General features: G+C 47.0%; 1 protein-coding gene across 1 annotated transcript in view; it reads left to right on the top strand.

Annotated features, from left to right (window-relative positions):
• SCN4B (sodium voltage-gated channel beta subunit 4) overlaps nucleotides 1-25,653 on the top strand; it is a 201,692-nt gene that overhangs the window by 113,018 nt on the left and 63,021 nt on the right. The window lies entirely within an intron of this gene.

Here is a 25,653-nt window from a genome sequence, read left to right as displayed (position 1 = left end):
CATTGCATCTCTACCCTTCACTGTGCCTCAGTGTGTTGCACTCATTACAGTGAAGTCAAAATAGGCTTCCACAGTGTGCAACTTCTAAGTGTCGTAATAACACACACCTGCAGGTGACAACTTCATGTCTTTATTATAACTCTCAGTACTGTAGTGCGACCCCTTCATCCCCAGCGGGACAAAACACTGTACTGCAGAGTGACACGTACTTCGAAGCCAGGGCAAATCACTGCTGCAGCATGACACACACATGACACCCAGATACTGCGTGACTCCCACAACGTCAGGGTACTGCGTGACACTCACATGACTCCCGGATACTGCGTGACACCCAAGAAATTAGGATACTGCGTGACACTCACATGACTCCTGGATACTGCATGACACCGACGACACCAGGATACTGCCTGACACCCACATGACACCCAGATACTGCGTGACACCCACGACATCATGATACTGCGTGACACCCACATGACACCTGGATACTGCGTGACACCCACGACATCAGGATACTGCGTGACACCCACATGACACCCGGATACTGCGTGACACCCACGACATCAGGATACTGCGTGACACCCACATGACACCCGGATACTGCGTGACACCCACGACATCAGGATACTGCGTGACACCCACATGACTCCCGGATAATGCTTGACACCCACGACACCAGGATACTGCCTGACACCCACATGACACCTGAATACTTCCTGACACCCACAACACCAGGATACTGCCTGACACCCACACGACACCAGGATATTGCGTGACACCCACATGACTCCTGGATACTGCGTGACACCCAACAACACCAGGATACTGCCTCACACCCACATGACACCTGGGTACTGCTTGAAACCCACGACATCAGGGTACTGCGTGACACCCACATGACTTCCAGATACTGAGTGACACCCACAACATCAGGATACTGCGTGACACTCACATGACTCCCAGATACTGCGTAACGCCCACGACTCCAGGATACTGCCTGACACCCGATACTGCGTGACACCTACATAACACCCGGATACTGCGTGACACCCACGACACCAGGATACAGTGTGACACCTATGACACCCAGATTCTGTGCTCTACTGCAGTCTGACACTGTCAGCACCATTAGAATACAGGACTGCAGCGTGACACATTCATGACATAAGCGTGAAGCACAGTACCGCAGAGTGACACAACTATCACCATAATCAGCAGACATCATTAACTCCATCTGAATACATTACAGACCTGCAGCGGGAAACCACCACTAGAATAAGGCACATAGCATAGCATAACTCCAGCATCATCATCAGCATAAAGCACCGCCCTTCAATGGGACGCCTTCATGGTGCTATGATGAAGCTGTGACGTGCTCTGGGGCACTTGCATGGCTTCCGAGCGGAGTACTGTCCTAGCGTACTGGTGCTAGTCCCACTTTGGAACAAGGAAGGAGCTTAAAGTGCGAACTGCTCCCCAAAACGTTGGCCTTTTTCAGCCGAGCAGAAGTAGGTGGAATCTGGGTCCATTAAAGTTGTGTAGTTTCTGCCCAGGTTGAGAACCTTGATTGCTCTTCCTTGTTCATGAAGTGCATTTGTTCAAGAGCCGACACTACCCCTGCCTTTAAAAAGGTGCATGACCACTGCTCATCTCACCCTCCCAGTCCTGGCCATTTAGCATCACTTTACTAATTTGGCGGCAACTATGCATTGCACATGTTGTTGCATGGATTAGAGGACCTTCTCTGATTACCCTCTTGTTTTGGTTGACACACACCCAGAACCCTGCTGCTCCACCGACTAGGTTGGCACTATGCAGTTGCATATATGTGTGACCCTGCCCCCTTCTCCCAAATAGACCAGCTGTGACGCGGACCATCCAGGTAAATCCCTGCCCCTAGTATTATAGAAACCAGGATCCTAACATGAGATCTGCAGAGTAAATTATAGGCACTAGCTAATTCCAGTTATACATATATCTCTTGCACCGCCTACATCATAACAGCGTTAGGTGTTGCACCTCTAGACAGCATAGCAGCACCTCTCCGGTCACTCATGTGCGACACCAAAATGCTTCCCCACATCGGGTCACAGCAAATACCATGCTATACAACCATGTACTTCCACATGCTATATTGTGCAACCCATCGGAAAATGCACATCAGTGTCCCACAATGGGGTATAAAGAGATATATAAATTATACAATTCAATATTGTCCTATAGTGCAAAGATCCTTTGATACCAGATGGTCACCGCCATCAGCCTACAGACATTTCACCATTTAGCCCTTACGGAAGTTCACTGCAGTACTTGACTTACCGAACATGTTATATCCCTCATCCTGCCATCACCACATCACCACCACTCTGCTCATGGCATGTCATGACTTTGCCAGAGATTTTGGCCAAGAGTGACTTGTTCCCAGGTCATTGAGGGACCAGTCTTGCCGGTGGTGCTGATGGCTGGTGGGTGATGCTCCAGGCCCTCAGGAGCACCTAGAACAGTGCCAATGATGCTGCTGCCTCCAAGAAGGGAGGGGCAGTAATGCTGGCTACCCATCACAGGCCGCCCTGGCCTATTGGAGCAACCAAACTTGCATGATGGTCTATCTCTTCGATGTATTTAGAAAATCTGTAAAAAAAAACAGGATTTGACATAACGGTGAAATCTTCTTTTGGTAGGTATGTGAACTAAGATCCAGTGATATAATGTGTTTTTTCCAGCATCATAACATGTGGCAAAGTGGAAAAATGCAAAGACAGAATTTTTGTCTCCTAGCTCAGTGGTTCCCAACCTGTGGGCCGGGGACCCCTGAGGGTCCGTAAAACCTCCTCAGGGGGTCCGCGACTGCTTGGAAAATGTAATAATATTAGGTTCCAACTATTAGTAATGACTCAATGGGGGTCACCGGATTCCAATAATGATTCCGTGGGGGTCCCCGGGCTCCAGTATTGATAAAATGGGGGTCCACAGAAGTCAAAAGGTTGGGAATCACTGTCCTAGCTCATAGTCATCCACATATTTTGTGCCGCATGTAACACTGTTTGTTGATGCACTAAGTTCAGGCTTTATAAAGACAGCAAGAGCAGTTCACTAGACATCACAGATGAATTTCACAATTGCGGCTTTGTCTTTACTCGCAATTTTCAGAATGAAAACTAGGGATGCGCCTGAAATATGCACACTCACCTTTTCTCAAACAGCGGAAGTCTGCATTCAGTTCCACTGACAGAGCCAAGTTCACATTACTGTGAAAAGAGCCTGGAAATAACCAATTAAAAAACGCACCAACATGTAAATAAGCCTGTGTGAAGCTGAATGATTTTATTTCGCGAAGTCTTGTGAATTGTTTGTGGTACTTCGTTAGAAAACTGAACACATGGGCATAACTCACATTAAAAAGTCACTCAAGGAGAAAAGGTCACACACAAGATATTTTCTGCTCCTGCCATACATTTCTGCCCCAACGAACTGTGTACAATTTTGAGTACCATGAAATTCCTGTATTTCACACGTGTAATGAGAATTTTGCATGGGCCTACATAAAAAACACATTTTCAATTGGCCAAATGAGCAAATCGAGACCCGATAGCATGACAAATATTGAAAAAGAGAACCTAGGAAGAAAGATGCACCAGGGGCACATTCTATTGTACACTGAACTATTTTGAAACATGACCTTAAACGTAGAGGAACAACTTTGTGGAACAGATAAACATGGCAAAGGGAGAACGTACATTGAACTACGATTATTAAAACATTTGTGCCTACAAAGGTTAATATGTCTGCAACCGAATAAATATAAAATGAATAATGGGGAAAAGATCTGCATACACTTCATCATCATCAGGTAGTTTACATTTCCATGTATGTTGAACATCCAATGTTTTTGTGTTTTGTCATTTAACAGTAATTATGCATGCTTCTTGAACAGATGTTTGGTTATGCTGTAGCCACATATAATGCTGCTGCTTCAGTCTCATCGTCTTTTTCCACCCACATTTCACAACTGTTCCTGCTTTCACCTCAGAAGAGCTCCTGCCACACCGACATCCTACCACCTTTATGCAAATTGGTAGGGACATGATGTCATCAGGCTGCGCGATGGCTTCCTTTTTCTTATAATAGGCTGTCCCTGACCAGGTGACTGTTTTCCATCCCGCTTCTTGGAAACATTTCATGAGGCTGAGCTCCCTTTCGCACTTCATCGTGAACAAGTCACCTGGGCATATAAAACTAAACAGCTGGAAGCTTAGAGCGACGCATAAATTGTACAAACAGAAAGCGGGATTCGGGGTAGTTCCTATTTTAGGTGGAGTGAAATTTACTCTGTGCCAGGCGCGGTTGGGTGCAAGTCATGTAAACGTTAAAATACTTGGGCTGGCATATTAAAATATTGTGTCATTTACTGTCTTGGCGAGGGCGAAGTGGTTACTTAAAAAACAAAAAGTGACAGGGCCTACTGAAGCTTGGACGCCTTTCTAGAACTGCCAAATGCCACTGCCACCATTAACTACTATCACACTCCAACAGATTTGTATTATTCAATGGCTCCGAAGCTGTAAGAATGGCTTTCTCAGATTTTGTTACTTTCATTTTAACGTATGTTGATTTTTTTTAAATCGTTCTGCCAATGTGCGTTTCTCAAAAAATGTGGTGGACTAGCAGAAAAAATTGCCAAAGTTGAGAAATAAGTGCAAATGATTAGATTTGTCAAATTCTGGCACACATTAAGCACTTTGTGGATAGCTTTTATGTAAAGCAAGGGTTGAGACGTCACAGCAAAGTTATCATTTGAGTGTGTGAAATGTACTCTTACTGGTGGAATGATGTACTTATCTTGAAATGTTCTTCACCTAAGAATGGAGTGCTAAGAATCTGTCTACCTCTTTTGTCTACCTCTTTTGAAAGCTTCAAACTTCAAACAAGCATGCCTCTTGCTCAAGAGTTCAAGGGTGTGCATGTGCTCCAATGCTAAAGTAAATAGGGTTTGTGAAGCAGGCTAGTGGTGCATTGGCACCGATGGGCATAAGTGGAAGTGCTAAGCTAGCAGGACAGGATTGATGTTCCTTGGCAGAGCTCTCCGTGGACCCACGAAGTCAGGTTTGAGGTGAAATAATAGTGCTATGTGTGTGCCCGGGGCTTCATTCAGGCCAGCACTAAAGTGCATAAGCTTAGCTATATGTGTTTCCCAGGACAGGGTTAGTGCAGGGTGTCTCAGGGCAGGTTAGAAGTGCATTATTAGATTGCCATGAGTGCACCAGGTCTTGCACGTTAGTGGGTGCTGCAGGTCAGCACTGGTGTGCAGTAGTAAAGCTGGGTTTGTTTCCTGGGGATGGGACAGGGGGTGCTGAAGGTCAGCACTGGTGTGCAGTAGTAAAGCTGAGTTTGTTTCCTGGGATGGGACAGGAGAGTGCTGCAGCTCAGCAATGGTGCGCAGTAGTAAAGCTGGGTTTGTTTTCCGGGGATTGGACAGGAGAGTGCTGCAGGTCAGCACTGGTGTGCAGTAGTAAAGCTGAGGTTGTTTCCTGGGGATGGGACAAGAGAGTGCTGCAGGACAGCACTGAGGTGCAGTAGTAAAGCTGAGTTTGTTTCCTGGGGATGGGACGGGGTGCTGCAGGTCAGCACTGGTGTGCAGTAGTAAAGCTGAGTTTGTTTCCTGGGGATGGGACAGGGGGTGCTGCAGGCCAGCATTGAGGTGCAGTAGTAAAGCTGGGTTTGTTTCCTGGGGATGGGACAGGAGAGTGCTGCAGGTCAGCACTGGTGCGCAGTAGTAAAGCTGTGTTTGTTTCCTGGGATGGGACAGGAGAGTGCTGCAGATCAGCACTGGTGTGCAGTAGTAAAGCTGAGTTTTCCGGGGATGAGACAGGAGAGAGTGATGCAGGTCAGCACTGGTGTGCAGTAGTAAACCTGAGTTTGTTTCCTGGGAGGGGACAGGAGAGTGCTGCAGGTCAGCACTGGTGAGCAGAAGTAAAGCTGAGTTTGTTTTCCAGGGATGGTACAGGAGAGTGCTGCAGCTCAGCACTGAGGTGCAGTAGTAAAGCTGAGTTTGTTTTCTGGGATGGGGCAGGAGAGTGCTGCAGGTCAGCACTGGAGTGCAGTAGAAAAGCTGAATTTGTTTCCTGGGATGGGGCAGGGGGGTGGTGAAGGCCAGCACTGGTGTGCAGTAGTAAAGCTGAGTTTGTTTCCTGGGATGGGGCAGGAGAATGCTGCAGGTCAGCACTGGTGTGAAGTAGTAAAGCTGAGTTTGTTTCCTGGGATGGGACAGGGGGGTGCTGCAGGTCAGCACTGAGGTGCAGTAGTAAAGCTGAGTTTGTTTCCTGGGGATGGGACAGGAGAGTGCTGCAGGTCAGCACTGGTGTGCAGTGGGAAAGCTGAGTTTGTTTCCTGGGATGGGACAGAGAGTGCTGCAGATCAGCACTGGTGTGCAGTAGGAAATCTGAGTTTGTTTCCTGGGGATGGGACGGGGTGCTGCAGGTCAGCACTGGTGTGCAGTAGTAAAGCTGGGTTTGTTTCCTGGGGATGGGACAAGAGAGTGCTGCAGGACAGCACTGAGGTGCAGTAGTAAAGCTGAGTTTGTTTCCTGGGGATGGGACAGGAGAGTGCTGCAGGTTAGCACTGGTGTGCAGTAGTAAAGCTGAGTTTGTTTCCTGGGATGGGACAGGAGAGTGCTGCAGATCAGCACTGGTGTGCAGTAGTAAAGCTGAGTTTGTTTCCTGGGGATGGGACAGGAGAGTGCTACAGGTCAGCACTGGTGTGCAGTAGTAAAGCTGAGTTTGTTTCCTGGGATGGGACAGGAGAGTGCTGCAGATCAGCACTGGTGTGCAGTAGTAAAGCTGAGTTTGTTTCCTGGGATGGGACAGGGGGGTGCTGCAGGTCAGCACTGGTGCGCAGTAGTAAAGTTGTGTTTGTTTCCTGGGATGGGACAGGAGAGGGCTGCAGATCAGCACTGGTGTGCAGTAGTAAAGCTGAGTTTTCCGGGGATGAGACAGGAGAGAGTGATGCAGGTCAGCACTGGTGTGCAGTAGTAAACCTGAGTTTGTTTCCTGGGAGGGGACAGGAGAGTGCTGCAGGTCAGCACTGGTGAGCAGAAGTAAAGCTGAGTTTGTTTTCCAGGGATGGTACAGGAGAGTGCTGCAGCTCAGCACTGAGGTGCAGTAGTAAAGCTGAGTTTGTTTTCTGGGATGGGGCAGGAGAGTGCTGCAGGTCAGCACTGGAGTGCAGTAGAAAAGCTGAATTTGTTTCCTGGGATGGGGCTGAGGGGTGCTGAAGGCCAGCACTGGTGTGCAGTAGTAAAGCTGGGTTTGTTTCCTGGGATGGGGCAGGAGAGTGGTGCAGGTCAGCACTGGTGTGCAGTAGTAAAGCTGAGTTTGTTTCCTGGGATGGGGCAGGAGAGTGGTGCAGGTCAGCACTGGTGTGCAGTAGTAAAGCTGAGTTTGTTTCCTGGGATGGGGCAGGAGAATGCTGCAGGTCAGCACCGGTGTGCAGTAGTAAAGCTGAGTTTGTTTTCCGGGGATGGGACAGGAGAGTGCTGCAGGTCAGCACTGGTGTGCAGTAGTAAAGCTGAGTGTGTTTCCTGGGATGGGACAGGGGGGTGCTGCAGGTCAGCACTGAGGTGCAGTAGTAAAGCTGAGTTTGTTTCCTGGGGATGGGACAGGAGAGTGCTGAAGGTCAGCACTGGTGTGCAGTGGGAAAGCTGAGTTTGTTTCCTGGGATGGGACAGAGAGTGCTGCAGATCAGCACTGGTGTGCAGTAGGAAAGCTGAGTTTGTTTCCTGGGGATGGGACGGGGTGCTGCAGGTCAGCACTGGTGTGCAGTAGTTAAGCTGGGTTTGTTTCCTGGGGATGGGACAAGAGAATGCTGCAGGACAGCACTGAGGTGCAGTAGTAAAGCTGAGTTTGTTTCCTGGGGATGGGACAGGAGAGTGCTGCAGGTTAGCACTGGTGTGCAGTAGTAAAGCTGAGTTTGTTTCCTGGGATGGGACAGGAGAGTGCTGCAGATCAGCACTGGTGTGCAGTAGTAAAGCTGAGTTTGTTTCCTGGGGATGGGACAGGAGAGTGCTACAGGTCAGCACTGGTGTGCAGTAGTAAAGCTGAGTTTGTTTCCTGGGATGGGACAGGGGGGTGCTGCAGGTCAGCACTGATGGGACAGGGGGTGCTGCAGGTCAGCACTGGTGTGCAGTAGCAAAGCTGAGTTTGTTTCCTGGGATGGGGCAGGAGAGCGCTGCATGTCAGTACTGGTGTGCAGTAGTATAGCTGGGTTTGTTTCCTGGGATGGGACAGGAGAGTGCTGCAGGTCTGCACTGAGGTGTAGTAATAAAGCTGAGTTTGTTTTCCTGGGATGGGGCATGAGAGTGCTGCAGGTCAGCACTGGTGTGCAGTAGTAAAGCTGGGTTTGTTTTCCTGGGATGGGGCAGGAGAGTGCTGCAGGTCAGCACTGGAGTGCAGTAGTAAAGCTGAGTTTGTTTTCCTGGGATGGGGCAGGAGAGTGCTGCAGGTCAGCACTGGTGCGCAGTAGTAAAGCTGGGTTTGTTTCCTGGGGATGGGACAAGAGAGTGCTGCAGGTCAGCACTGGTGTGCAGTAGTAAAGCTGGGTTTGTTTCCTGGGATGGGGCAGGAGAGTGCTGCAGGTCAGCACAGGTGTAGAAGTAAAGCTGCATTTGTTTTCTGGGGATGGGGCAGGAGAGTGCTGCAAGTCAGCACTGGTGTGCAGTAGTAAAGCTGAGTTTGTTTTCCTGGGATGGGGCAGGAGAGTGCTGCAGGTCAGCACTGGTGCGCAGTAGTAAAGCTGAGTTTGTTTTCCTGGGATGAGACAGGAGAGTGCTGCTGGTCAGCACTGGTGCGCAGTAGTAAAGCTGAGTTTGTTTTCCTGGGATGAGACAGGGGGGTGCCGCAGGTTAGCACTGAGGTGCAGAAGTAAAGCTGCATTTGTTTTCTGGGGATGGGGCAGGAGAGAGAGCTGCAGCCCAGCACTGAGGTCCGTTAGTAAATCTAGATGTGTTCCAGGGCTCGGATAGTGCTGTTTTTCTCAAGTCCTTTAGATGCACATTTGTAGGCTGCGTGTGTGTGTCCGTCCTAGTTATGGATTAATTCACAATGTCTCAGGTCAGGTTTGGAGTGAAATACCAGAGCTCTGCATTGGCCTCTGACTGCCATAGCAGAGTACGCTAATTGTGTAACCAGAATGACAGATTAAAATATGTTGCATAGCTGCCAAGATTTCAGGCTGCTTATGTGTGACATTTTCAAGCTTGAGTGTGCCTATGTGTGACGGTTACATGCCTTACGTGAGACACTCAGATTGACGCATTGTCATGAGCAAGAAAAATATATCTTTGATTAAAATCTCCCCCATTTGGTCTACAAAAGACGTCCTGTGACGTTCCTATAGTGCTTAGCTAAAGAACACAGTTGACAGTGCTAAGAAGGAGCTGGGTATAAATTACATCCTGACATCCAGTTTATGCAAATGATGGGTGTAAGAAAGTGCCCATGGTCACCCCAACTTTTTTCTGACTGGAACTGAGGTTTCTCGACTGAGGTGCACTGAGTCCCTCCTAAACAGGTCTTCAGTGCCAGTGCTCTTACCCTAAAAACAATGTGTACAATTGGCACACTCCTCTACTTGTTAAAGTCCTTAGTAAGTGGTACCCCTGGTACCTAGGGCATGGGTACGGCTGCAGCATGTATTGTGCCACCCTCAGGGATTCCCCTAAAGACAAGTCACACACAGCTGTCATTCCAGTCTGCGTGTCCTGGTGCAAGCGAGGCAAAAAGACTACATGGCACACCCATTGTGCACCATGTCACAAGCACTGCATCTAAATATATGTAAGTCACCTCTACAGCAGGCCTTGGAGCCCTAAGGCAGGGTGCATTGTATTTGCGGTGTGGTTCTATCTGCAAGAGCAGATATGACCCTTTTATGCCCAGCCCCATTGCTGAGCATTGCAAGTGGAGATGGAAGCCATCTTAAGGTGTATGCTGAAGACTCGTTATTACGATTGACCCAGTCAGTGGATGGCTTCAAGGAACCCTATGGTGTTTGGCATCAAACACCGCATCATAATAAATCCAGGCTGATGCCAGCCTCAGATTTATCATGACATGCACCCAGAGTGCACCCTAAAGGTGCCCCTGAACTCCAATAGTCTCTGCTACCACAGACAGGGTTTTGACACCCTGAAGATGAGAGCCCATGCTCTCAGAGGTCAGAAACAAAGTGTGCTCCAGAGAGGGGTGTTGTCACCTTCTCCAGCAGGATGGCTAGCAGATCTGCATACCAAGGCCACGAGCTTCAAAGGCCCTTCCGGCTTTGGAATGCAAACCCCACCCCCCAGCCCTGGGTGTAGCCTACACGTGCCCAGAGACCCATTTACCACCAGACAGGCGGGAAAATTAGTTAGTCAGTAGGCGTGTACCACCTTAGGACCAGCCGCACCCCTATGGTGGTCTACCCAAAGTGACCACTCAAGGAAGGGTTCCACCATCTAGTTTTTGGTGGTTAGAACTAGGCCTTAGGGGATAGGGATATGCCCACGTGGTCATAAAGGGGGTGTAGGCACCCCAAAGGTAAGTAGCTCATTGGCTACTACCCTACACTCCCCTAAACACCCCCTAAATTGAGTATTTAGGTGGTCCCCTACCACCAGAAGAAAAGATTCACTGGACTAAAGAAGACAAAGGACCTGAAGAGCTGCGAAAAGCAAGAACTGAGGAGCAGCAACTGACTTGGCCCCAACCCCACCGGCCTGCCTGCTGTCCTCGACAGTTGCGCCAAAGATGGCTCCTCCTGCAGCTGCTCTGCCTCCGAAAGCCTGGGAGGACTGCCAGCACTTCGAGAAGTAACAAGAATCTACCATGGATTAGCAGAGCTTCTTCCCTGTACGCTACATGCACCAAAGAAGATTAATGAGGACTACAGATCACCAACATCCAACACCGGACAGCACCATTGCACCTGTGCCCCCTAGCCTGAGTTATATTTGGCAAACAGTGCCAGGATTGTCCCTAAGCCCTCTAGAGCCAAAGCCCACTTTGGGTTTGCCAACAGTGGACTTCCCAACGCTGCCTGCAGCCTCTTTGTGCAGGCCCCTTCTACTGCTACTGCTTCTGGTCACAAAAACCGACACCTCTGGAAACCTCTGCACCCAACCACCCTACCCAATGAGAAGAGGACCAAAGGTCTTCCTATGTCCCTGAGCTTAATGAGAGCTGAGCCCCATGGTTAGTTCAGCCGAACTGGCTCCCCAGTTCCTACGTGCAGTCTCTATTTCCCAGGACCATTTATCATTGAAACCAACGGGGCACCCAACACTAAAAAACACCTTTCTACCTGGATGTCCGTGTGCCTTCGGAGGTGACCTTTTGGTGCTGCCTTGGACCTTGCCCCTTACTTACCTTAACTCCAGAAGTTTTGTCCTGTAAGTCACTACTGGATACCTGTATGACATATGTGTGTTTTTCTCCAAAGCATTGCATAACAGCATTAGAGACAGTTCAAGTATATTGTGTTCTTCAAAAGTACATCAGTATTTATTCTTGTAACAGTATTCTAGTGTTGAAACATCACTGGCTAAACAGTCTCCTACCACAACAATACCCTACTGATCCTCTCCCTGTCTAATGACTGCAAAGGCCAAGAGAAATTTCCACAACAGGATAAGAGCAGTCGCCGCCTGGATGGAAGCCACCTGCCTCAAACTCAAATCGGACAAGACAGAGATAATCGTAATCGGCTCCACCCTTTCCACCTGGAATTATTTCTGGTGGCCCAGCGCTCTGGGAAGTGCCCCCGATCCCACTGACCACGCACGCAATCTGGGCATCATCCTGGACTCCTCTCTATCCATGACAGGCCAAGTCAATGCCTTCTCATCATCATGCTTCCACACTCTCTGACTCCTGTGAAAGATTTCCAAATGGATCCCCTCTGACACGAGGAAGACAGTCACCCCGCACTTGTCACTAGCAAACTGGACTACAGCAACACACTGTATGCCGGCATCACCAAGAAACTACAATCAGGACTACAAAGAATCCAGAATGCAGCAGCCAGACTCATCCTGGATATCCCCCAACACAGCCACATTTCCTTCCACCTCAGAGACCTACACTGGCTCCCAGTCAACAAGTGCATCACATACAAACTCCTGATCCACACCTACAAGGCATTACAAACATAGGACCGGCATACCTCAACCACTGCCTTGCCTGCGTACCTAACAGACATCTCCGTTCTTCCCAGCTCGCCCTTGCAGCCACTCCCAAGATCCGGAAAAGCACAGCAAGAGGAAGATCCTTCTCGTACCTCGCAGCTCGGACATAGAACATGCTACCTCTAAAGCTCAGGCAGACTGCATCACTGAAGCAGTTCAGGAAGGACCTCAAGACCTGGCTTTTCAATTGAGCTGCACGCCCACACACAGCACCTTGAGGACCTACGGGTGTTTAGCCTCGTTTTAAAAATCACTGATTGATTGATAATATAATATAAACAAAAGTAGCTATTTTTCTAACAATTGATCTCAAGTTCCTTCTTGTATGTGAGTCTCATTTATTGCCTCTGTGAGTTCAACAAATGCTTTCCCTCTGATAAATGTAACTGCTTGCCCATACTACCACAAAAGGTAACTTTTGGGATTGTCACGTTAACCCTGCAAACCAATAAGGGTCACCTGAACTATCTGCATGGTGTACCCCTACATTTGGTACACTGCATAGATAGCCAGATTCCTACACATGGGCAAGTGTGAATTACAGGGCAATCATGATTACTGCAACAACCCCTGTTGTCTTTGCTGCTCATTTCAGCCTGACTGTGAAAGTTACACTTAGGGAGAGGACAGAGACAGTTTAGAACAGCAGAGATCAGCAGCCTGACTCACGGCAACAGTAAAGATAACCCGGCAAGGTCACAATGAGAGAATTACATCAGTGCAGCTGCCCCTGTGTTTTTGTTGGCTATATGTGAGCGTGAGTCTAGGTATAAGACACTGAGGATTGCAAGTGCTCACTGAAGTACTCAGTAAACTTTCAGAACCACATTCATGACACTCTGTTATCTAGCTCCTCTATAATAAACTCTGACACATCCTCTCGTCTCTTCCACTACCATCTCTTGAGCTATCAAGCTGCCATATCCTGTTTTTTTAAATTTTGTGGTCTAGTTCCTATAAGTCTATAAAAGCTATAAGTCAATACCACGATTGTCAGAACGATGATGAGCCTATCACTCCCTACACAAGGCAACCTGAAAACTAGGCCTTTCTTAGAAAGTTAGAATAAAACACTTTTTTTTACTCTGAAAGCCACGTTCTGCCATAATTAAACGATAGACATGAAAACATTTTTAAATGTTCTGCTATTTCACTTGAGATTAGGGATAAACAATCTTGCTTCCTGTATTTCTTCTTTACAAGAAGAGACATATAGATACTGTCAATCACTATAATTCATGGCCTTGATAATGCAGTTATTAAGCACTGGCAAAGGAAATAAGCTTCGCCTATACAAGATTTATTGGCTTTATCAATTTATATAGACATATTGCAATGTTGCACATCATCATAGGCTGCTGTGCAACATGGCTTAAATTTAAGAAAAAAAGTACTATGATGCAGCCAGCGATAATTGTTCAACCAGCATTTTATCTTAAATGTAAGCCATATTGCACAGCAGCTTGAGCTGCTGTGCAACATGACTTAAAGTTCAGGCAAAAAAGCTCTGTGATACGACAACGATTGACTGCTTCATAATGCTTTTTTTAGGTCGAGCTTAAGTGTTCGACCTGGTGTATACTTTTAATATACTTCTTATGGCTTAAAGTGATTTCATTTGTTGATTGCAGTGCCCTTTAAAAAGTCTTGCTCGCTGGTGGTCAGTTCTGCCTTTTTCTCCCTCCCTTTTCTGTTCCAGAGCAGTGACCAACTAATGTATTATTACACTTGGCTTTCTTTATCTGTTGTTGTGACAGACTTTTTTTGTTATTTCTTTGTTGCTACCTTCTGACTGTCGGTGTTTTAGGCTGGTAGCTGCCTGTTTTATTGCAGCATTCTATTCCTCCCACCTCCTCCCATGTCGCTGACATTTGTTTTGGCTTTATTCAAGTGCTGTTCTCGTTTACCTCCAGCTCCTAAAATAAGCTTGTTTTACAAAAGAAACACCCAGTCATTTAGCTCACTGCTCACAAGAGTCACACTATGCCCTTTCTGGTAGAATGTAGCTAAACCTAGAAGCAATGATGTGAAACTTGCTTAGCCTCAGAGAGTCTCTCTCTCTCTCTCCAGGGTCCCTCCCTGCCAGCATGCAGGACATCCCATGCAGGGCATTGCTTATCTCCTTTATTGGGGCCATACATTTTCTCAAGCTACTCTGCTGTTGTTAACTTTATTAGACCTTTGTTGAAATGTGAGGCAAGAACTCTTGCAAGACTTTTTATTCTGTTAAAATTAAAATAATATACTTTTCCTTCCTTATCTTCTAATTTCTGTTCAGACGTTTACACAGCTCGAGGTAGTGCAAACACCGTCTTGTTTCTCCTCAAGAGCTTGTGATTACTGATGTCAGTAGCCCCCAATGACCACCAAAAATATGGCAGGAAAAGATTAAATTACGAGACAGGGCCAACCAATTTATGTCACAACAAAAGTCTAGTTCTGAATTTACAATGGCAATAGCTCTAACTCAAGAAAATGCAAGACGTTTTGCATTGCAAATGATTGTTTTTTAAACCAAGCGCAGGGAAGGTGTCAGGCCATAGAAGGGAGCAACAAGATTGGGCCAGTTGGGGGGGAACACAAGTGGCATGCAGGTGAGAAGAGTAGGAACAGCAACAATGGGAGGGGAAGACAGATTGGGGGGGAAGCTCACCTAAAACAATAATGCATCATTGTGTATTGTAACTGATGTTCATGTAAAGGTTGAGTTTGCGCTATAGAAAAAGCAAGCAAACAAAAAAAACAAAATCAAAACATAAGAGAGGCCGCAAGAGAAGAGGGTAGTAGCAGAAACAAGAGTTGGGTGAGGGGTGGGAGACGAACTGCAATGTGTGTGCTGAGTGTTAGCACTTATGTTGAATACCTTGCCTTGCTGGTTGCACTTGTGAGATTTTTCTCAAAGAGAAAACATGACTCCCAAAAAGGGTCTGTTAGAGTTTGTTTTGTCTGAACTTGTTCTGATGAGTTAAGAAAAGAGCCACGTTTCTCCAGAGCAATTCAAGACGGATGTTTTTTTATGTATGACCTGACCAATTGCGTAAATACCATGGATTCTTCTTGTAAATAACAGAGCATCACCGTATCACGAGCTGTTTGTGTACATAACGTGAACATGCTTGTGCCATTACCAGTTTATATGTAACTGAATTGTTACGCCTGTGATTACGCCAGAACATAGTGGGGAGAATCATGAGCATGTTTTATAAATTGCATCACGTTTTGTAAACTGCAGCAAGATGGTGTAATTAACATGCTCATTCAATTAACATGGTCTTTGAGGACAGTATATTCACACAAGTAACATTGTTACCGCGAGGGAACATCCAACATCAAGACAGTGGGAGTGGGGGCAGTGAGACTGCCTTAAAACGCAGGCTCTCTTAAGGACTGCTAGCAACAAAGTGAAAAAAGTACCCCCATAAGCGCACGGCCAGTGGAAGGACCCTAGTCACTTACAGGAAGCTGTACTTGGTGCATGCTCCATGGCAAGGACACGCACAAAGCCACAGGACTAAGCCATAGGTGAGGGGGAGATGTTGACCAGTAAGAAGCAAGAAAAGGGTGATAACGTCAGAGTCAACCAATGGTAAGTAAAGGTAAGTAATGGGTGAGCGCTTGCTAAATTTAGCAAGCATTGTCAAAGCCAATAGGTGTTGTGTATGTGACATCTATTAGCTTTGCCAAATTTTTTTTAGCCATGTTGCAAATGGCTGAAAGTAAAGATAAAAAGCTTTATTACACAGCCAGCATTGACTGAGTTATAGATTATCTTTTTTTTTTACTTACAGCTATGCTACACTGAAGTCAGCACTGCTGTTTAATCTATACTATAACGTCCCTGTAGATCTATAGTCTGGGGGTCTCAAGCATACTCCTGACCTTTGCATGTGTCACCCTGTTCAAAACGGGCAAGCATTTATTCACAAGTTAATCAACGTGAAAGAAAGCACGTAACTAGGGTGTCCTGAACAGTTAACTTTTGAGCCACCTTCATTTTTATAGACATTCTGCAAGAAATGTGTAAAAAACATGAAAAGTCTCTAAAAAAAATCCAAAGATGTATTTTATTCACATGTCAAACTGTTTCACTTTAGCAGTAGTGGCAGCACATCAGACTAAATCACATTCATGCTTCCACCCACCCTGACAATGCCAGTAGCTAACTGAAGAGGCAAGACACCTATGTGCAGAATCCTTTGGATGGCCTGGGTTGCTCTTATACATGGACAACATTTTAGTAAAATCAAATATTGGAGAGGTTTTCATACAGCGCACATCCTGAAGGTATGTATTTCACGATTGCATTATATGAAATAATGGAGAACAAGCATTGGCAAAGCCAATAGGTTTCACGTATGCAAATTCAATTGTCATTGTCAATGTTTTTTGTACATATTGCAGATGATATAATAAACATGTGAAGCAATGGAAAGAGTTGCTGACTTTGGGAAGCAGGCTTGAGTCTCGGCATCGGCTAAACATACTGTGATCCCGGACAAATCATGTAATCTCCCCAGTGCCATAAAAAAGTGTCTTTGTGCAATGTAACTGGTGCTCATATAAAGCACTAAAACACTTTATAGAACTTTTAACTCCTTTATATAAAAGCTGCCCATACTGGGAACAAAGGTGATCCGTACACTTTTAATGTGTGCCAGTGTCCTAGGTGAGGAGAAGATGAAGCCTGTGAGGGAGGAACCCGTGAGGAGAGAGAGAGGAAGGGTCAGGAAATGTGTCACAGACCCTGGAGGAGGTGGCGCTCGTACTGCATCACAGGGAGCACTGGGACGGCAGATCGTTGCTAGGGAGCAGGGAGATATTGGACATAGCTGGTTCCGAGTTAAGGGTAGTAGTTATAGGTGCAGCTTCGTGGAAGTGTTTGGGGAGTTACACCCCCCAATAAATATGCTTTCTGATAAATAATTTGGTATAGGTGCTTTCACTCAGGTTGTGTAAGGTCTTTGTCAGATGTCACCAAGGATATTTACATACACTGACAAAAACACACATACACTCTCTCCCTCTCTCTGTTTTGAAGTCCTAAAAAATGTTGATGTTACAAAATATTGTCTTTTTTCTCCATTAGTACCCCTATGTATCCACATTCACCTCCCTTTCCACAGGCACTTCAGCCCCTCTGGTGTGTCCTGCTTGTCGTATGATGTATTTTAATATTATATGCCAGCATAATTGTTGGATAATCCTAATCTCACCACCCAATCTTACTGACCAAACTACACCCCTGGTAGTTGTAAAATATAGCAATAATCGGTATTCAGTGATTTTTCTAGACCTTTTGGCCCCTGTGCCACTGCACCTTCTGCACCATTCAAATCATGGCCCTAGTGACTGGAAGGTAATTGCACCTGTGACTGCTCGTTTAGTAGTGAATTATAGGCCTACCTTAGATATTCTGGGGGCGGCTCTGCGGGCAAAGGCAGGCAAAGGTGGTTAGCCTCTGGTCTGGGATCTGACAGTGGGGGGTTGCCCCTTATAGTAACAAGGGTATCCTGCACACTTCTGCAAAAACTATGTTAAATCTGAAGTCTCTGCAAAAATGTATTTCATTCACATGCAGAACTGTTTCATCTTAGTAATATTAGTACATCCGTCTAAATCAGTGCCAGTTTTTTTAAGTAATAGTTTTGAAACATGATTTTAGAAACATTCATGCTTCCACCCATCTTGACAGTTCAAATAGTGAACTACATGCCCTATGAGTGAAAGGCAAATGTTTTGTTCAGCTGAGGAACAAGATACTTTTTAAGATGGCTAAGTCTAAATTAAAATGCAATCAAAAATAGCACATGCAGGCTCCATGGAGAAGTTATGCTGCATTCCTCTTTCTTATAAATGCTCTCACTTTGAAGTCAGCGAAAGCAAAATAAACACCAGGCTCCTTGATCACACAGCTTGATATGTGACCTCGGTTTTTGAATGGCCAGCAAATGTGATAAGATAAGAACAACATTTACAGGCCTCTTTATTACAGAAAACAAGTTAGTAGAAAAGTACTGTAAACAAGGCTTTAACATGGGGAGGTATAAACTCTAGCTGGGGAGCCTAAAGCCAATAAATCCAGCATATGGAAAGCCAGAAAATGTGAGTTACAAACCACAAAGCCCAGGTCACCTTTCTGAAACTCCCAAGATGTCTTACTCATACCACACAGCTGTGCTGTCGGATAGGCTGCAACCTAAAAAGGGCCATTTAATATCAGAGTACTCCAGTCAAGTAAACAAAATGAATACAGAACACTTTGGGGGTTATTCTAACTTTGGAGGAGTGTTAATCCGTCCCAAAAGTGACAGTAAAGTGACGGATACACCACCAGCCGTATTACGAGTTCCATAGGATATAATGGACTCGTAATACGGCAGGTGGTAAATCCGTCACTTTTCCGTCACTTTTGGGACGGATTAACACCTCCTCCAAAGTTAGAATAACCCCCTTTATGTCCAACCTTTCTACAGGCCTATACTTGGATCCAGAGAAGTGCACTTGCAGATCCCAACTTAAAGAGGTGGCACGGCTCTGTCACATAGTGTTTATTTCACAAACATTATAACATCTGTTCAGTGACTTTATTTCAGTTAGAAGGGCTCATGTTCTCAGAGATGAGCCCTTCACTGGACTGGCTCGTCAATGACAGTTGAGCATCGATGGAGTTGTCTGAGGCTAGTCACACTATCAGTTTTCCAAAAGACTCCTGTGTTTTAAGTACTTCTTTCAGTAGGAGACAGCAGTGCACTGCTTTCCTTCAGACTCAGACACCTTGCTATCACACCCCCACCAAGCCAGCCCTCCACCATGGTGCTGTGAAGCAGATCTTACCACCAGTGCTAGCAGAGAGATCGAGTAAGAGAGATACGCCTGTGCATGGAAGACACTGCATAGTTAGCATGCACTGACACTTGAGTCTCAGCAACTCAGCCTGTGAGTGCCAGTTCAGTGGTGCTGCTCTTCTGTTGTCCCACAGGATGAGGGCAACAACAGTTAAGTGATGCACATCCATAGTTGGGCACAAGTCCCAGGATGGTTGAAATGAATTACATAGAGCAGCACGTAAGGTAGTATGTGCTGGCATGTGGCAAGCATCAATCATACTACATGATGAGGGGTAGCAAATCTACAGTAAAAAATAATAAAAACAAGCACTGGCTCCTGCACTTGTTTTTAACTAAGCCCCTGGGGGCTCCAGGTTCTGGGGGCATTCTTTTCTTTTTAAAGGGGAGGCGGGGGCTGAAATGAAGACCACCACCTCAGGGCAAAAATGCTTTTAATAAGTGAGAGGGCCCGTTGGCCTGCCCCACAGCCCCAGGGACCACGACCTCCCTGGTGCCCTGGTGCTAAAATTAAATATGAGTGGGGGAATCGCACAGCCCCCTAGGGACCACACACCCCACGGGCAAAAATGCTTTTAATATGTGAGGAAGGCCCGATGGCCTCCCCCTGAGCCCTGGGGACCACCACCTCCCTGGGGCTATAATGAAATATGAGCTGTGGTGCACACCTCTCACCCCCCCACCAGCCCCAGGAACCACCACTGCGGGGCACAAACGCTTTTAATAAGTGGGAGAGGTCTGATGGCCTTCGCCACAGCCCTGGGGACCACGACCTCCCTGGTGCAATAACGAAATATGAGCGGGGGGACCACGCAGCCCTGTACCCTGGGGACCGCCACCCCTGGGGCAAAAATGCCTTGAATAAGTGGGGAGGCCTGATGACTTCCCCCTCAGTCCCGGATACCACCGCCTCCCCGGGGCTATAATGAAATAAGAGCTGGGGTGTGCACCCCGTCACAGCCCTATTAACCACCAGCTCCACAAGGCTATGCCTACGTTGGAGGGGGGGCCGCAAGGCCCCCTGCAAGAAGCCCCTGATGGCCCTGGGGACTGCCACCCTCCAGGGCCGGCTCCTGCTATGTCCCGGCATGCCCACCCGGGGACATAGCTGTTTGCTGTGGCTTGGCTGCAGCTTTGACCCTGCAGCCACAGCAAACTTTCCAGTTTCTGACAGCAGGACCTGTCAAACAAGTCCCGCAGTTAAAAACTGGAGTTTTCATCTCTGTCCCCTGCACGCCGGTATGAGTGCAGGGAACAGAGATTAGAGGTTTGCTTCAGCAACTACAAAGCTGCTACTTAAAGCAGATCCTTGCTTATAAAGCAATGGGCCCATGGAGGAGGCCTTCCCCATGGTCCCAGGTAGCCCGGAAAGGGCTTGTTATAAAATAAAATTAAAAAATGCAGGGACCACAGGGGAGCCTTTGAGGGCTTCCCCTGCAGTCCCAGATACCCCTCAAAGGGCTAAAAAAATATATTTAAAGAAAAAGTGTTCAGGGTTTGAGTCAAGCAGGACTTGTTTCCCCTTTTTGTTTTCCAAGTAAAAATGTTAAGGCTCATAGTGAAAGGGGATCTTACACTTTTTAAATAACAAATGCATTTTGCTTTTTAGTGCAGAAATATCTAATTCTAAGTATATCATACATCAAAGCAGATCCGAGATTGGCCCTGGGGAGCAGGGCCACGAATGCCCCCTCCCTAAAAACAAATTAATAATTAGGCTAGTCCACAGGAGATGGGTTCCCTGGGGCCGATATTGGCCCTGGGGAGGGTGGCCAAGCGGCCCACATCCAGAAAAAAAAAATAATTATTTGTCCAGGTCCTGGGGGATGGTGTCCCCAGGGCTGATATAGGTCAGGGGGCACGCGATCCTCCTCCCCCCCCCCAAGAAAAATTAGACCGGAACCCAGGGGATGGAGTCCACAGGGCTAAGATCAGCCTGGGGAGGGAGGGCCACACTGCCCCTCTCCCCCAAAAAAAGTTTCAATAATTAAGCCGGGCCCTGGGGAAAGGGGTCCCTGGTGCCGAGTTTAGCCTAAAGAGGGTGCCGCACCGCCCTCCCCACCAAAAACATCTAATATTTGGGCTGGGCCCTGGGGGATGGCGTCCCTAGGGCTGAGATCAGCCTGAGGATGGGGGCCTTGGGCCAGGTGTTGCGGCCAACCCCCACTGTGCACGGCATTGGGTGGTTATAGGGGTTGGCCGCAGGGCCTGGCCCCAGGTCAGGCCTGCAGCCAGCTTCCGCTGTGCATGGCCGGTGGCTGTGAACAGCATGGGGTTGGGTGGTTATAGGGGTTGGCTGCAGGGCCTGGCCGCAGGTCAGGCATTATGGGCCACACCTGCAGCACATGACCCAAGGCTGTGCTAGGCGCAGGATTGGGTGTTTATAGGGGTTGGCCTCAGGCTCTGAGGCCAATGCCTGAAGCGCACGGCCGAATACTGTGCGCAGCATGGGTTTGGGTGATTATAGGGGCAGGCTGCAGGGCCTGGCTGCAGACCAGGCTCTGCGGCCAACCCACACTGCACCCGGCTAAAAGCCTTGTGCTGTGCAGGGTTGGGTGGTTATAGGGGTTGTCGGCCAGGCCCTGTGGGCAACCGCTGTCACGCACGGCCAAAGGCCTTGCATGGTGGTGGTTGGATTAACATATAGCAATGAAAATTACTTTATGTTAAAAAAACATAGAAATTGACTGAAAAAAGCCCAAAGGTTACAGGGACGTTATAGTTAAGAAATAGAATTGAAAAAAAAACAGAAATTCACAAAATAAAAAACAAAGGTTGCAAAGACGTTATAGTCAGGCTCACATTTCACATGTACAAAACCAGTGAAATTCAGCAGTTATAGGTACCTCAGATAACTATAACTTGTGCCCTGGTAATGCACTGCTTATGACCTCACATATTACATCACTCATGACATGGTCAGTGACATCATTGATGACATCTCAAATGACATCACTGTTGGCATCACTGATCACACCATCCAAAAAAACCTCAAGCATCCACTTATACCCCATACAAACACTCACTTACTCAAATTCACTGAAAAAAGCCAAAGGCTAAAGGGATGTTATAGTTAGGTTAATATTTTACACACAGAAACCCACAGAAATTCAGCCTTTATACTTATACGTATCAGAAGAAACTATAACTCATGCCCTGAAGTTCCTTTAGGCCAAAGATTATAGTTTCTTAACATAAGTATAACTATAACTGCTGAATTTCTATGACTTTGAAAATGTAAACCTAACTATAACGTCTCTGTAACCTTTGTTTTTCTCAATATACATTTATAAATATTTCTCTCTCTCTCTCTCTCTCTCTCTCTCTCTATATATATATATATATATATATACACACACATATATATAAATATATAAATATATATATATATATATATATATATAAGATATTGAAGGGAAAACAAATTTGTATATCTCTGGCCGCAACGTCTTCGTGAAGATTAAGAGCTTGTACATGGCAAATACGGTTGGCAGCCATATTGGGACTCGGCCGAACTCTGACTATAACTGCTGAATTTCTATGGTTTTGTATGAGTAAATTCAAAACCTAACTATAACTTCCTTTTTTTCAGTGAATATATATATATATATATATATATATATATATATATATATAGAGAGAGAGAGAGAGAGAGAGAGAGATAGACATATATGTGTGAAACACTGTTGGTGGCAGCACCAATGTAGTTGTTGTTAGAAAAAGATCCATGGGCATTTTTTGTTCTCTTAATAACTTTGGTGTCATTTGACACATTTGCATGAAACATTTCAAAAATAATTTCATCCCCTGTGGTTCCATCATGGAAAGTTTTGTGCTGATCAGTAAAATAGGGGGAAAGACAAAAAGGAGGTTCCCAAATAGTAATGGTATATTTTAAATCCCATAGGATGTTTTGCTCTGTGATGCAGAAAAAACACCTGAACGGAATTATACAAAACTTGGCAAAAAGTTAGAACTTAACACAAAGATTATACTTTTGTTGGTTTGGTATAAATCTGTTCTGTAGCTTTTGATAATCTAGCTTTTAAAGAGAGGCTTTGATTAGGCAGGAAGGGGTGCACCCTCAGAAGTTTTATATATATAAATGTATATATTGACAGTTGAGGAACTAAGGACATCTTTAAATCAAGTGCAAGCTTCAAGGACGGAAGGGGGCTAGCTACTGAGGGGCTAGTACCACCTGCCTGGTACATCCCCACCAGGTCTAAGCGTCATGCATCCATTGGACTCGGCTGCTGAGGGGCTAGTACCACCTGCTGGTACACCACCAACAGCTGCAGTCTTCACTTTTTTATCAGTCCTGGCTGCAGAGGCTCAAGTATGCCCCCAGGACAGCAACGCCATGTGCAAGCTTCACAGTTTTAATAGGACCAGCTGCCAACGGGCTAGTACCCCTAGGCTGGTGCATCACTGTTGGGTGCAATCTTCAAAGACTCAATGGCCCAGTTCCCAAGAGGCTCCTACTGCCAAGCTGGTACACCATTGAATGCAAGCTTCACAGACTTACGAGGCCTCTCTACCGAGAGACTAGTTTCACCTGGCCAGTACACTACCACCAGAAGTAAATTTTAAGAACTCAACAGGCCATGCTGCCCCTTTGGTACACTAGCACTGGGTTCAAGCTTCTTGAACTCAACCTACCCAGCTACTAAGGAGCCAATCCCACCATGCCAGTACAGAATGGCTGGGTGCAAGTGTAGGAGGCTGGACTGGCTTGTAGTGAGTACCAAGGGGTACTTGCACCTTGCACCAGGCCCAGTTATCCCTTATTCCGCCGGAAGTGCACAGGGGCCGGAGTAGCTGCAAAGTCGCGGTTCCCAGCAATGCAGCCCAGCGAGGTGAGGCAAGGACTTACCTCCACCAAACTTGGACTGAAGAGTCACTGGACTGTGGGGGTCACTTGGACAGAGTCGCTGGATTCGAGGGACCTCGCTCGTCGTGCTGAGAGGAGACCCAAGGGACCGGTAATGCAGCTTTTTGGTGCCTGCGGTTGCAGGGGGAAGATTCCGTCGACCCACGGGAGATTTCTTCGGAGCTTCTGGTGCAGAGAGGAGGCAGACTACCCCCACAGCATGCACAAGCAGGAAAACAGTCGAGAAGGCGGCAGGATCAGCGTTACAGAGTTGCAATAGTCGTCTTTGCTACTATGTTGCAGGTTTGCAGGCTTCCAGCGCGGTCAGCAGTCGATTCCTTATCAGAAGGTGAAGAGGGAGATGCAGAGGAACTCGGATGAGCTCTTGCATTCGTTATCTGAAGTTTCCCCAGAGACAGAGACCCTAAATAGCCAGAAAAGAGGGTTTGGCTACCTAGGAGAGAGGATAGGCTAGCAACACCTGAAGGAGCCTATCACAAGGAGTCTCTGACGTCACCTGGTGGCACTGGCCACTCAGAGCAGTCCAGTGTGCCAGCAGCACCTCTGTTTCCAAGATGGCAGAGGTCTGGAGCACACTGGAGGAGCTCTGGACACCTCCCAGGGGAGGTGCAGGTCAGGGGAGTGGTCACTCCCCTTTCCTTTGTCCAGTTTCGCGCCAGAGCAGGGGTTAAGGGGTCCCTGAACCGGTGTAGACTGGCTTATGCAGAATTGGGTACATCTGTGCCCAAGAAAGCATTTCCAGAGGCTGGGGGAGGCTACTCCTCCCCTGCCTTCACACCATTTTCCAAAGGGAGAGGGTGTCACACCCTCTCTCAGAGGAAGTTCTTTGTTCTGCCATCCTGGGCCAGGCCTGGCTGGACCCCAGGAGGGCAGATGCCTGTCTGAGGGGTTGGCAGCAGCAGCAGCTGCAGTGAAACCCCAGGAAGGGCAGTTTGGTAGTACCAGGGTCTGTGCTACAGACCACTGGGATCATGGAATTGTACCAACAATGCCAGGATGGCATAGAGGGGGCAATTCCATTATCATAGACATGTTACATGGCCATATTCGGAGTTACCATTGTGAAGCTACATATAGGTAGTGACCTATATGTAGTACACGCGTGTAATGGTGTCCCCGCACTCACAAAGTTCAGGGAATTGGCTCTGAACAATGTGGGGGCACCTTGGCTAGTGCCAGGGTGCCCTCACACTAAGTAACTTTGCACCTAACCTTTACCAGGTAAAGGTTAGACATATAGGTGACTTATAAGTTACTTAAGTGCAGTGAAAATGGCTGTGAAATAACATGGATGTTATTTTACTCAGGCTGCAGTGGCAGGCATGTGTAAGAATTGTCAGAGCTCCCTATGGGTGGCAAAAGAAATGCTGCAGCCCATAGGGATCTCCTGGAACCCCAATACCCTGGGTACCTCAGTACCATATACTAGGGAATTATAAGGGTGTTCCAGTAAGCCAATGTAAATTGGTAAAATTGGTCACTAGCCTGTTAGTGACAATTTAAAAGTAATGAGAGAGCATAACCACTGAGGTTCTGGTTAGCTGAGCCTCAGTGAGACAGTTAGGCACTACACAGGGAACACATACATATAGGCCACAAACTTATGAGCACTGGGGTCCTGACTAGCAGGGTCCCAGTGACACATAACAAACATACTGAAAACATAGGGTTTTCACTATGAGCACTGGGCCCTGGCT

The sequence above is a fragment of the Pleurodeles waltl genome, chromosome 3_1 (assembly GCF_031143425.1).
Source record: "Pleurodeles waltl isolate 20211129_DDA chromosome 3_1, aPleWal1.hap1.20221129, whole genome shotgun sequence".
Classification (NCBI taxonomy): domain Eukaryota; kingdom Metazoa; phylum Chordata; class Amphibia; order Caudata; family Salamandridae; genus Pleurodeles; species Pleurodeles waltl.
This window is presented reverse-complemented; position numbering and strand designations above follow the sequence as displayed.